Consider the following 12,771-nt stretch of genomic DNA (forward strand, 5'->3'; position numbering starts at 1 on the left):
AGGTAAAAAGCCAAGGTTGGAGATTTACTGCCACCTGGAGTTCTGGAATGTTTCCTCACTAGTTAAATTCATTGGCTGATTCCTCCTGATGACCTGGATGGAATTATATGATCCTTCCTTAACCCATAGGAGGTGCCACCCAGTTGACTGGTGAAAGTCCTCCATTGCGCTGCCTATGCTAACACAGGCTTTTGAGCACTAGAGTCCTCTATCTATCTATATGGACCAATCCATGAATGACTGTGATGACATAATCAACAGGGGACAGACCAGGTGACATCACTATCAGGGACAAAAACAGTGACCAAATCAGCAATAACCACCAGAATCCGATGTTTTGATTATTATATTAGATATTTTTTATTTACTGTTCAGACAGACTCTACGCTCTCAACCCACTGACATCATGATGAGGTAAAACAAGTTAAATATACTGTACCCACATTTACAAAAACTACATGAAGAAAACTGAGAAAGATGACTGATTTTAATTGAATAACAATACGCTACAGGAGTTGTGCTTTAATGTAAAAATAAACAAGAGCATGAGGACAGTTTTCAGAACACTGGCGTAACAAAGCTAGAGATTTTGTCTCTCTATAATAATTTCTGTAAAGATCTTGGTATTTGTAACATTATATTTTTTATTTTGTACATCTGCTCAAAGTAAGGGACATAATAATCTAAATGAGACTTAACATCTCTTGTAACTTTGTTCAATCTACATTTAGAGTAACCTTACATGTAACAGAGAAATCAAGTCTCTTATCTCTAAATCATCTGTCTTCTATGTGATGTCACAGAGGGCAAAGTGTTCTGTATGATTTCAAGGAGGGCTGATGGTTCTGTGTGATGTCATAGAGGGCTAAGAGTTCAGTAAGATGTCTTCGTGGGCTAAAAATTCCATGTGATGTCATAGACATTGACTGTTCCATATTATGTCACAGAAGCCCAATGAAGCCATTTGATGTCATAGCAATGAAGGTTACTTGATCTTACAGAGGCTGAGGGTTCTGTATGATGTCATAGAGAGTAACAACTGCATGGTGGGCAACCTCAGGTCCTGCGGGGCTCTAGCCTATAGGAGAGTGTTGTCAGGGTCCGTTGTTTGTCAATCACACACAGCTTCCTGACATAACCCCTCACCTCAGCATGGTTCTTATTGGGCTGACACACCTCAGGGTCTGAGAGAGAGAGAGAGAGAGACACAGACCCAGTTATTACTACTTTGGCTCTGTATGCCACTACATTGGATTTGAAGGGAAACATACGTTCAGCTTTTATTTGAGGGTATTTACATCCAAATGGGGTGAACATTGTAGGAAATACAGCACCCTGTGTGTGCTCCCCCCTTTTTAAGTAATTGGACAACTGGCTGCTCAGCTGGTCCATGTCCATCTGTGTGTTATTCCCTAATTAGTTCATTTACAAGTAAGCAGATAAAAGGTCTAGAGTTGAAGTGTGGCATTTGCATTGGGAATGTGTTGCTGTTCACCCTCAACATGAAATCCAAAGGGCTGTCACTGCCAGTGAAGCAGTCAAGCCATCATCAGGCTGACAAATCAAACCTATCAGAGAGATAGCAACAACAGTAGGTGTGGCCAAATCAACTATTTGGGACATTCTTAAAGAGAAAGAACTCACTGGTGAGCTCAGGGACACCAAAAGGCCTGGAAGACCACGGAAAACAACTGCGGTGAAACGACAGAAGAATTCTTTCCCTGGTGAAGAAAAACCCCTTCACAACAGTTGGCCAGATGAAGAACACCCTCTAGGAGGTAGACGTATCTGTGTCAAAGTCAATAGTCAAGAGAAAATAGTAAATACAGAGGGTTTAATCACAAGATGTAAATCATTGGTAAGCCTGAAAAACAAGAAGACCAGATTAGAGTTTGCCAGACATCTAAAAATGTCTATACTGTTCTGGAACAACATCCTGTGGACAGATCAGTGGTGGAAAAAGTACCCAACTGTCATACTAGAGTATAAAGTAAAGACACCTTAATAGAAATTGACTCAAGTCAAAGTCACAGAGTAAAATTCTACTTGAGTATAAGTCTAAAAGGTTATTGGTTTAAAATATACTGAAGTATCAAAAGTCAAAATAATAAAAAATATTATTAAGCAAACCAAAGGGCACCATTTTGTTTCTTATTTATGGATAGCCCAGGACATTTTCAAACAAAGCATGTGTTTAGTGAGACCACCAGATCAGAGGCAGTAGGGATGACCAGGGATGTTCTCTTGATAAGTGCGTGCATTTGACTATTTTCCTGTCCTGCTAAGCATTCAAAATATAAGGAGTACTTTTTGCTGTCATGGAAAATGTATGGAGTAAAAAGTACAACATTTTATTAAGGAATGTAGTGAAATATAAATAGTAAAGTACAGTTACCCCCAAAAACTACTTAAGTATTACTTTAAGGTATTTTTACTTAAGTACTGGGACAGATGAGACAAAGATCAACTTGTACCAGAATGATGAGAAGAGTATGGAGAAGGGAAGGAACTGCTCATGATTCCAAGCATACCACCTCTTCCGTGAAGCATGGTGGAGGTGGTGTTATGATGTGGGCTTGTGTGGCTGCCAATGGAACTGGTTCCCTTGTATTTATTGATGATGTGATTGTTGACAAGCAGCAGGATGAATTCTGAAGTGTTTAGGGTTATATCATCTGCTCAGATTCAGCCAAATGCTTCAAAACTCCTTGGACGGCGCTTCATAGTGCAGAGGGACAATGACCAGAAGCGTACTGCAAAAGCAACCCAATACTTTTAAAGGAAAAGAAGTGGAATGTTCTGCAATGGACAAGTCATTCACCTGACCTGAATCTAATTGAACATGCGTTTCACTTGCTGAAAACAAAACGCCCCAAGAACAAACAGGAACTGAAGACTGCAGTAAAGGCCTGGCAGAGCATCACCAGGGAAGAAACCCAGCATCTGGTGATGTCTATGGGTTCCAGACGACAGGCAGTCATTGACTGCAAAGGATTTGCACTATCAAAATAAAGAAAGTGGTGCACTCCATGTATAAACTCCCAGCAATTTAATGGGTATTTACCAACGTTTGGGCATCACTGTGTCTTCCTCAGGGTAATGTCATGAATACTTCAACCAGGTTATGTAGACAAACGGTGCAATTAGTGTAATCAATGACAGTAGTGAGGGGTGTGTCACATTGATTAAGTTCATTTTAATTAGTGACACTTAAAGTAGTATATGGCATATTAAATATATTACGCATAGAAACATAATGGAATATTGTACATCATATTAGCATCAACTTACATTATTGTTTCATTCAATTTCACACCCATTCCAAATGGGAACTACAAATGTGTCTCATGTGCACAGTGTAATAGCACTATAAAAACGTCTTTCTTCAGACACCCACATACAGGTCCAAAGATCCCAGTTAGGGGATCATCTTATGCAAGACCAAGGGAGTCATCTACCTCATCACCAGTTCATGTGGAAAAGCCTGTCGGACAAACGAAAAGACAGCTAAAACAACACAGAGCTGAACACAGCAGCTCAATCAGGTATAAGAACATTGACTATCCAGTAGCAGCTCACTTTGTTGAAGCTAACCATCCCATTTGAATTAACTTAATCATTATGACACACCCCTCACTACTGTCATTGATTACACTAATCGCACTGTTTGTCTACATAACCTGGTTGAAGTACTCATGACATTACCCTGAGGAAGACACAGTGATGCCCAAACGTTGGTAAATACCCATTAAATTGCTGGGAGTTTCGATAGTTTATTCGCCGTTAGTAAACACCTCCACACAAACTATTTCTTTCTGGGTGTGCCAGCTCATGTTTTTTAATCTGCAAATGATTTGCAACCAAGTATTAAAACTCACAATTTAACTTATGATTATGTTAGTGTGTCCAACTACTTTTGAGCCCCTAAAAATGGGGGGGGGGGGCACATATAAAAAGTGCTGTAATTCCTACACCGTTCACCCAACTTGGACGAAAATACCCCCAAATTAAAGATGAAAGATTGTTTCCTTTCAAATCCATTGTAGTGGCTTACAGAGCCAAAGTGGTAACATTGTCAATGTCCAAAAATGTATGGACCTGACTGTATGCAGTGTTAATGCCTAATGTTATGGGTTCAGCTGAAAGGACCACTGGACATAATCTGAGACTTTATGGGTTCAGCTGAAAGGACCACTGGACATAATCTGAGACTTTATGGGTTCAGCTGAAAGGACCACTGGACATAATCTGAGACTTTATGGGTTCAGCTGAAAGGACCACTGGACATAATCAGAGACTTACTGAACGACTGACTCCTGCAGTGTCTCACCGCCCGGATGGTGTTTGCGATCACCCGCTGGAAAACACAACAACAAGCAGTGTCACATATCATACAGAAGTTGTATTAATGTTCTATGAAGGTTGTGGATACTACAACATACATATAGGTGACATGAACAGTTTATGAGCATCTTATGAACACCTGTGTATACTCACCATCTTCTCAAAGTTGACCATGTTGTCTATGAATGTCTTGTTGCCCTCGTGACTAAAAGTCATGTCTGGGAACAGAATCAAAAAAGCAGTTTTAAAACAGAGGACAACACTATAAACTACCTCATCTTAGTTTGAAAACAGCCACCCTAGTCATAGACTGTTCTCTCTGCTTCCGCATGGCAAGCAGTACCAGAGCTCCAGGTCTACATCCAAGAGGCTTCTAAACAGCTTTAACCCCCAAGCCATAAGACTCCTGAACATCTGATCAAATCCCTATACAAACTATTTGCTTTGCCCCCCCCGGCCCCCTTTTACACCGCTGCTACTCTCTGTTGTTATCGTCTATACATAGTACCTTTAATAGCTCTACCTACATGTACATATTACCTCAACTAACCAGTGCCCCCACACATTGACTCTGTACCGGTACCCCCCTTGTGTATAGTCTCGCTACTGTTATTTTACTGTTGCTCTTTAATTATTTGTTACTTTTTATTTCTTATCCATATATTTTTTTCAACTGCATTGTTGGTTAGGGGCCCCGTAAGTAAGCATTTCACTAAGGTTGTGATCTGTTGTATTCAGCATTTCACTGTAAGGTTGTGATCTGTTGTATTCAGCATTTCACTAAGGTTGTGATCTGTTGTATTCAGCATTTCACTGTAAGGTTGTGATCTGTTGTATTCAGCATTTCACTGTAAGGTTGTGATCTGTTGTATTCAGCATTTCACTAAGGTTGTGATCTGTTGTATTCAGCATTTCACTGTAAGGTTGTGATCTGTTGTATTCAGCATTTCACTGTAAGGTTGTGATCTGTTGTATTCAGCATTTCACTAAGGTTGTGATCTGTTGTATTCAGCATTTCACTAAGGTTGTGATCTGTTGTATTCAGCATTTCACTGTAAGGTTGTGATCTGTTGTATTCAGCATTTCACTAAGGTTGTGATCTGTTGTATTCAGCATTTCACTAAGGTTGTGATCTGTTGTATTCAGCATTTCACTGTAAGGTTGTGATCTGTTGTATTCAGCATTTCACTAAGGTTGTGATCTGTTGTATTCAGCATTTCACTAAGGTTGTGATCTGTTGTATTCAGCATTTCACTAAGGTTGTGATCTGTTGTATTCAGCATTTCACTGTAAGGTTGTGATCTGTTGTATTCATCATTTCACTGTAAGGTTGTGATCTGTTGTATTCATCATTTCACTAAGGTTGTGATCTGTTGTATTCATCATTTCACTAAGGTTGTGATCTGTTGTATTCATCATTTCACTAAGGTTGTGATCTGTTGTATTCAGCATTTCACTAAGGTTGTGATCTGTTGTATTCAGCATTTCACTGTAAGGTTGTGATCTGTTGTATTCAGCATTTCACTGTAAGGTTGTGATCTGTTGTATTCAGCATTTCACTGTAAGGTTGTGATCTGTTGTATTCAGCATTTCACTGTAAGGTTGTGATCTGTTGTATTCAGCATTTCACTAAGGTTGTGATCTGTTGTATTCAGCATTTCACTGTAAGGTTGTGATCTGTTGTATTCAGCATTTCACTGTAAGGTTGTGATCTGTTGTATTCATCATTTCACTGTAAGGTTGTGATCTGTTGTATTCATCATTTCACTAAGGTTGTGATCTGTTGTATTCATCATTTCACTAAGGTTGTGATCTGTTGTATTCAGCATTTCACTAAGGTTGTGATCTGTTGTATTCAGCATTTCACTGTAAGGTTGTGATCTGTTGTATTCAGCATTTCACTGTAAGGTTGTGATCTGTTGTATTCAGCATTTCACTGTAAGGTTGTGACCTGTTGTATTCAGCATTTCACTGTAAGGTTGTGACCTGTTGTATTCAGCATTTCACTGTAAGGTTGTGATCTGTTGTATTCATCATTTCACTGTAAGGTTGTGATCTGTTGTATTCATCATTTCACTAAGGTTGTGATCTGTTGTATTCATCATTTCACTAAGGTTGTGATCTGTTGTATTCATCATTTCACTAAGGTTGTGATCTGTTGTATTCAGCATTTCACTAAGGTTGTGATCTGTTGTATTCAGCATTTCACTGTAAGGTTGTGATCTGTTGTATTCAGCATTTCACTGTAAGGTTGTGATCTGTTGTATTCAGCATTTCACTGTAAGGTTGTGACCTGTTGTATTCAGCATTTCACTGTAAGGTTGTGATCTGTTGTATTCAGCATTTCACTGTAAGGTTGTGATCTGTTGTATTCAGCATTTCACTGTAAGGTTGTGATCTGTTGTATTCATCATTTCACTGTAAGGTTGTGACCTGTTGTATTCAGCATTTCACTGTAAGGTTGTGACCTGTTGTATTCAGCATTTCACTGTAAGGTTGTGATGTATTCATCATTTCACTAAGGTTGTGATCTGTTGTATTCAGCATTTCACTAAGGTTGTGATCTGTTGTATTCAGCATTTCACTAAGGTTGTGATCTGTTGTATTCAGCATTTCACTGTAAGGTTGTGATCTGTTGTATTCAGCATTTCACTGTAAGGTTGTTGTATTGGCACATGTGACTAATACAATTTGATTTGAAAACGTTTCCTGTTGCATACCTACTGAATGCGACCGAGCTTGGGCTTACCTTTGAGGAGGAGGGGCATGAAGGGGATGATTGGCGGCTCTATTTTGGTGACGGTCAGCCGGTATGCCCGGTGGTTCCTGGACGGGTCCTTGGAATACACACACATCACTGTTAAAAGGTCAACAACCGTATTGTTAATTTAGGGGTCTTTGAAGAGCAACTCACCATCATGCTCTCAAACTCAGCATAGAACTTCTTGAACTTACTAGGGAGTTTCTGCCAACAGAAAGAGAGAGGGTCAGGGGCTTCCATTTTTTTATGGATTAATAGAAAAACTGCAGTTTAGTTTAACAGTATAATAGTTGTCACCTCCCAGGTTTGGGTGAGTCGGCTGACTGCAGGGTTGCTCATACCCATGATGATGGCAAAGAACGAGTTCAGGTTTTTAAATTCCCGACAGCTGGAGAAAGCAACACCACCAATACAATGAGATTGTGAAGAAGCATTTCAGTGCCATCAATAATCTATATGCATGAGTATCTACAGAACGAGTGGGTGTTTTATTGTTTATGTGCACAAGACTCACTGAGCAGCGATTTTGATGAACTTCTTGAGCAGCTGAACCCGTTTGCTAAGCTGACCACACAGACACACCTCCGTCACCACCCACAGCTGCACCTGGTTGAACCTGACCATGACATCACACATTACGGTCATAACATACTGTAACATGTTCCATCAACCTGAACAACGTCATAGAAGTTATTTAGAAATGATTAATGTTTGATTATAATCAGACCTGCGTAGAAACAGGTCCAGGTTGGCAGTGGTTCTCCTGAAGCTCTGACGACCAAACGTGTGGTACAACAACTCATGCTGCAACAGGGAAGACAAAGAAAACCTACAGGTGGAGGATCTTAATTTGATCACTCTGTCACAGAGAATTTCCCTGTGCAGTAGGACATTCAAATTGTTGTGTCCTCAAGGTTTAAAAAGGCTTCTAAAGTTAGAAATTTCCACTGATTTATCCGAAATAAAAATGGATCAACCCCTACAAAAATGTCCATTAATTATCACACACATAATTCACATTTCCTGTTGCTGCAGGATTATTTTCCTGCTGTGAGAAACTGGTCAAATTAAGACAGAACATAATGTATGTACTATAGGATTCAGGTGTAGTGAGAGAAATAGACAGCGTGTTTATCTCATATTAGCCAGGGTGTGAGTGTGTGTGTGTGTATACCTCGTGAACACAGCTGAAGAGTTCCCAGTCGTACAGGGTCATCTGATAGGCCAGGTCTTTAGAACTCATCAGCTCAAAACTGGACATGGACCCAGCTGAGGGCCCCTCCTGGTCTGGGAGAGGGGTCTAACAAAACACACACTCACAACGGGTTAATGTCTACACATCTCTATGATTACGGTTACATGAACACAATCTAAATAGCCACAATAGCTGTATTACTATAATAGATTGTTTAAAACGATTTCCCTAATAATCCTGTTACCATGGACACATCTGAAAACATGCAGAAAATCACCAATCAAAATAATTGTTCTACCACAGCGCTATTTTTGCCTATTTGATTCTAAGTTTAGAAACAGGGGTTGCACCAGAACTTAATGGTTATGCTTGGAATGTACTGAGTGTAGGGAAAGAGATCACGTGGCAGGCATTGATAAGTGGAGAGATCCATGGATTAGTGATGAAGGGGGTGGAGGTCAGGTCACGCTAAGGGAGAAAGAAAAATGTATAGCCCATAACACTTAGTTTCCTGCATAGCAATAAAGAAGTGTAGGAGGAGATTCAGCATAGGAGAAAGGGTTAAATATCAGTGCTTGTAAAGATGAGTAGGAGGAGACAGCCTAGGAGAAAGGGTTAAATATCAGTGCATGTACAGATGAGTAGGAGGAGACAGCCTAGGAGAAAGGGTTAAATATCAGTGCTTGTACAGATGGGTAGGAGGAGACTCAGCCTAGGAGAAAGGGTTAAATATCAGTGCTTGTACAGATGGGTAGGAGGAGACTCAGCCTAGGAGAAAGGGTTAAATATCAGTGCTTCTACAGATGAGTAGGAGACTCAGCATAGGGGAAAGGGTTAAATGACAGTGCTTTTACAGATGAGTAGGAGGAGACTCAGCATAGGGGAAAGGGTTAAATGACAGTGCTTTTACAGATGAGTAGGAGGAGACTCAGCCTAGGAGAAAGGGTTAAATGACAGTGCTTTTACAGATGAGTAGGAGGAGACAGCCTAGGAGAAAGGGTTAAATGACAGTGCTTGTACAGATGTGGAGGAGGAGACTCAGCCTAGGAGAAAGGGTTAAATGACAGTGCTTGTACAGATGTGGAGGAGGAGACTCAGCCTAGGAGAAAGGGTTAAATGACAGTGCTTGTACAGATGTGGAGGAGACTCAGCCTAGGAGAAAGGGTTAAATATCAGTGCTTGTACAGATGGGTAGGAGGAGACTCAGCCTAGGAGAAAGGGTTAAATATCAGTGCTTCTACAGATGAGTAGGAGGAGACTCAGCCTAGGAGAAAGGGTTAAATATCAGTGCTTTGTACAGATGTGGAGGAGGAGACTCAGCATAGGAGAAAGGGTTAAATGACAGTGCTTGTACAGATGTGGAGGAGGAGACTCAGCCTAGGAGAAAGGGTTAAATGACAGTGCTTGTACAGATGTGGAGGAGGAGACTCAGCCTAGGAGAAAGGGTTAAATGACAGTGCTTGTACAGATGAGTAGGAGGAGACTCAGCCTAGGAGAAAGGGTTAAATGACAGTGCTTGTACAGATGAGTAGGAGGAGACCCAGCATAGGAGAAAGGGTTAAATATCAGTGCTTGTACAGATGTGGAGGAGGAGACCCAGCATAGGAGAAAGGGTTAAATATCAGTGCTTGTACAGATGAGTAGGAGACTCAGCCTAGGAGAAAGGGCGAGAGAGCGAGAGTTGCACCCCTTCTGAAAAAACCTACACTCGATCCCTCCGATGTCAACAACTACAGACCAGTATCCCTTCTTTCTTTTCTCTCCAAAACTCTTGAACGTGCCGTCCTTGGCCAGCTCTCCAGCTATCTCTCTCTGAATGACCTTCTTGATCCAAATCAGTCAGGTTTCAAGACTAGTCATTCAACTGAGACTGCTCTTCTCTGTATCACGGAGGCGCTCCGCACTGCTAAAGCTAACTCTCTCTCCTCTGCTCTCATCCTTCTAGACCTATCGGCTGCCTTCGATACTGTGAACCATCAGATCCTCCTCTCCACCCTCTCCGAGTTGGGCATCTCCGGCGCGGCCCACGCTTGGGGTCCTACCTGAATCGCTCCTACCAGGTGGCGTGGCGAGAATCTGTCTCCTCACCACACGCTCACCACTGGTGTCCCCCAGGGCTCTGTTCTAGGCCCTCTCCTATTCTCGCTATACACCAAGTCACTTGGCTCTGTCATAACCTCACATGGTCTCTCCTATCATTGCTATGCAGACGACACACAATTAATCTTCTCCTTTCCCCCTTCTGATGACCAGGTGGCGAATCGCATCTCTGCATGTCTGGCAGACATATCAGTGTGGATGACGGATCACCACCTCAAGCTGAACCTTGGCAAGAGGAGCTGCTCTTCCTCCCGGGGAAGGACTGCCCGTTCCATGATCTCGCCATCACGGTTGACAACTCCATTGTGTCCTCCTCCCAGAGCGCTAAGAACCTTGGCGTGATCCTGGACAACACCCTGTCGTTCAACTAACATCAGGCGGTGGCCCGTTCCTGTAGGTTCATGCTCTACAACAGATGACCCTGCCTCACACAGGAAGCGGCGCAGGTCCTAATCCAGGCACTTGTCATCTCCCGTCTGGATTACTGCAACTCGCTGTTGGCTGGGCTCCCTGCCTGTGCCATTAAACCCCTACAACTCATCCAGAAGCAGGTCTGGTGTTCAACCTTCCCAAGCTCTCTCACGTCACCCCGCTCCTCCGCTCTCTCCACTGGCTTCCACATCCGCTACAAGACCATGGTGCTTGCCTACGGAGCTGTGAGGGGAACTCACCTCCAGGCTCTGATCAGGCCCTACACCCAAGCAAGGGCACTGCGTTCATCCACCTCTGGCCTGCTCGCCTCCCTACCACTGAGGAAGTACAGTTCCCGCTCAGCCCAGTCAAAACTGTTCGCTGCTCTGGCCCCCCAATGGTGGAACAAACTTCCTCACGACGCCAGGACAGCGGAGTCAATCACCACCTTCCAGAGACACCTGAAACCCTACCTCTTTAAGGAATACCTAGGATAGGATAAGTAATCCTTCTCACCCCCCCCCCCCTTTAAGATTTAGATGTACTATTGTAAAGTGACTGTTCTACTGGATGTCATAAGGTGAATGCACCAATTTGTAAGTCGCTCTGGATAAGAGCGTCTGCTAAATGACTTAAATGTAAATGTAAAGGGTTAAATGACAGTGCTTGTACAGGTGTGGAGGAGGAGACTCAGCCTAGGAGAAAGGGTTAAATATCAGTGCTTGTACAGATGTGGAGGAGGAGACTCAGCCTAGGAGAAAGGGTTAAATGACAGTGCTTGTACAGATGTGGAGGAGGAGACTCAGCCTAGGAGAAAGGGTTAAATGACAGTGCTTGTACAGATGTGGAGGAGGAGACTCAGCCTAGGAGAAAGGGTTAAATATCAGTGCTTGTACAGATGTGGAGGAGGAGACTCAGCCTAGGAGAAAGGGTTAAATGACAGTGCTTGTGTGAATGTCTTTGTCCAATGCATCTGTATTGACCCTCTGGGAAGAATAAACTTGGTTTAACCTTTAATAGTGTCCTTACAGTTTTTACTCTGAATAATACTGTTGAAGTCGGATGTTTAGATACACTTAGGTGGAGTCATTAAAACTTGTTTTTCAACCACTCCACAACTATAGTTTTGGCAAGTCAGTTAGGACATCTAATTTGTGCATGACACAAGTCATTTTTCCAACAATTGTTTAAAGACAGATTATTTCACTGTATCACAAATCCAGTGGGTCAGAAGTTTACCTGTGCCTTTAAACAGCTTGGACAATTCCAGAAAATGATGTCATGGCTTTAGAAGCTTCTGATATGCTAATGCCATCATTTGAGTCAATTGGAGGTGTACCTGTGGATGTATTTCAATGACTACCTTCCAACTCAGTGCCTCTTTGCTTTACTTTTTTTATTTTCTCATGATGTCATCATCCAAGCAATCAAAATAAATTGTTGACCTCCACAGGTCTGGTTCATCCTTGGGAACAATTTCCAAACACCTGAAGGTACCATGTTCATTTGTACAAACAATAGTACGCAAGTATAAACACCATGGGACCACGCAGCCGTCATACCGCTCAGGAAGGAGACGCGTTCTGTTTCCTAGAGATGAACGTACGTTGGTGCGAAAAGTGCAAATCAATCCCAGAACAACAGCAAAGGACCTTGTGAAGATGCTGGAGGAAACACGTACAAAAGTATCTATATCCACAGTAAAACGAGTCCTATATCGACATAACCTGAAAGGACACTCAGCGAGGAAGAAGCCACTGCTCCAAAACTGCAAGACTAAGGTTTGCAGCTACACATGGGGACAAAAATCATATTTTGGGGGAATTGTTCTCTAGTCTGATGAAACAAAAATATAATTGTTTGGCCATAATGACCATCGTTATGTTTGGAGGAAAAAGGGGGAGGCTTGCAAGCCGAAGAACACCATCCCAACCGTGAAGCACGGGGGTGGCAGCATCAT

The 12,771-nt window shown here is 42.1% G+C and overlaps 1 pseudogene; it reads right to left on the minus strand.

The window, feature by feature from the left end:
• Positions 1-335: 335 nt before the first annotated feature.
• Positions 336-12,771, minus strand: part of LOC124009935 — a 34,188-nt pseudogene continuing 21,752 nt past the window's right edge.

This window comes from Oncorhynchus gorbuscha, linkage group LG22 (assembly GCF_021184085.1).
Source record: "Oncorhynchus gorbuscha isolate QuinsamMale2020 ecotype Even-year linkage group LG22, OgorEven_v1.0, whole genome shotgun sequence".
Taxonomy (NCBI): Eukaryota; Metazoa; Chordata; class Actinopteri; order Salmoniformes; family Salmonidae; genus Oncorhynchus; species Oncorhynchus gorbuscha.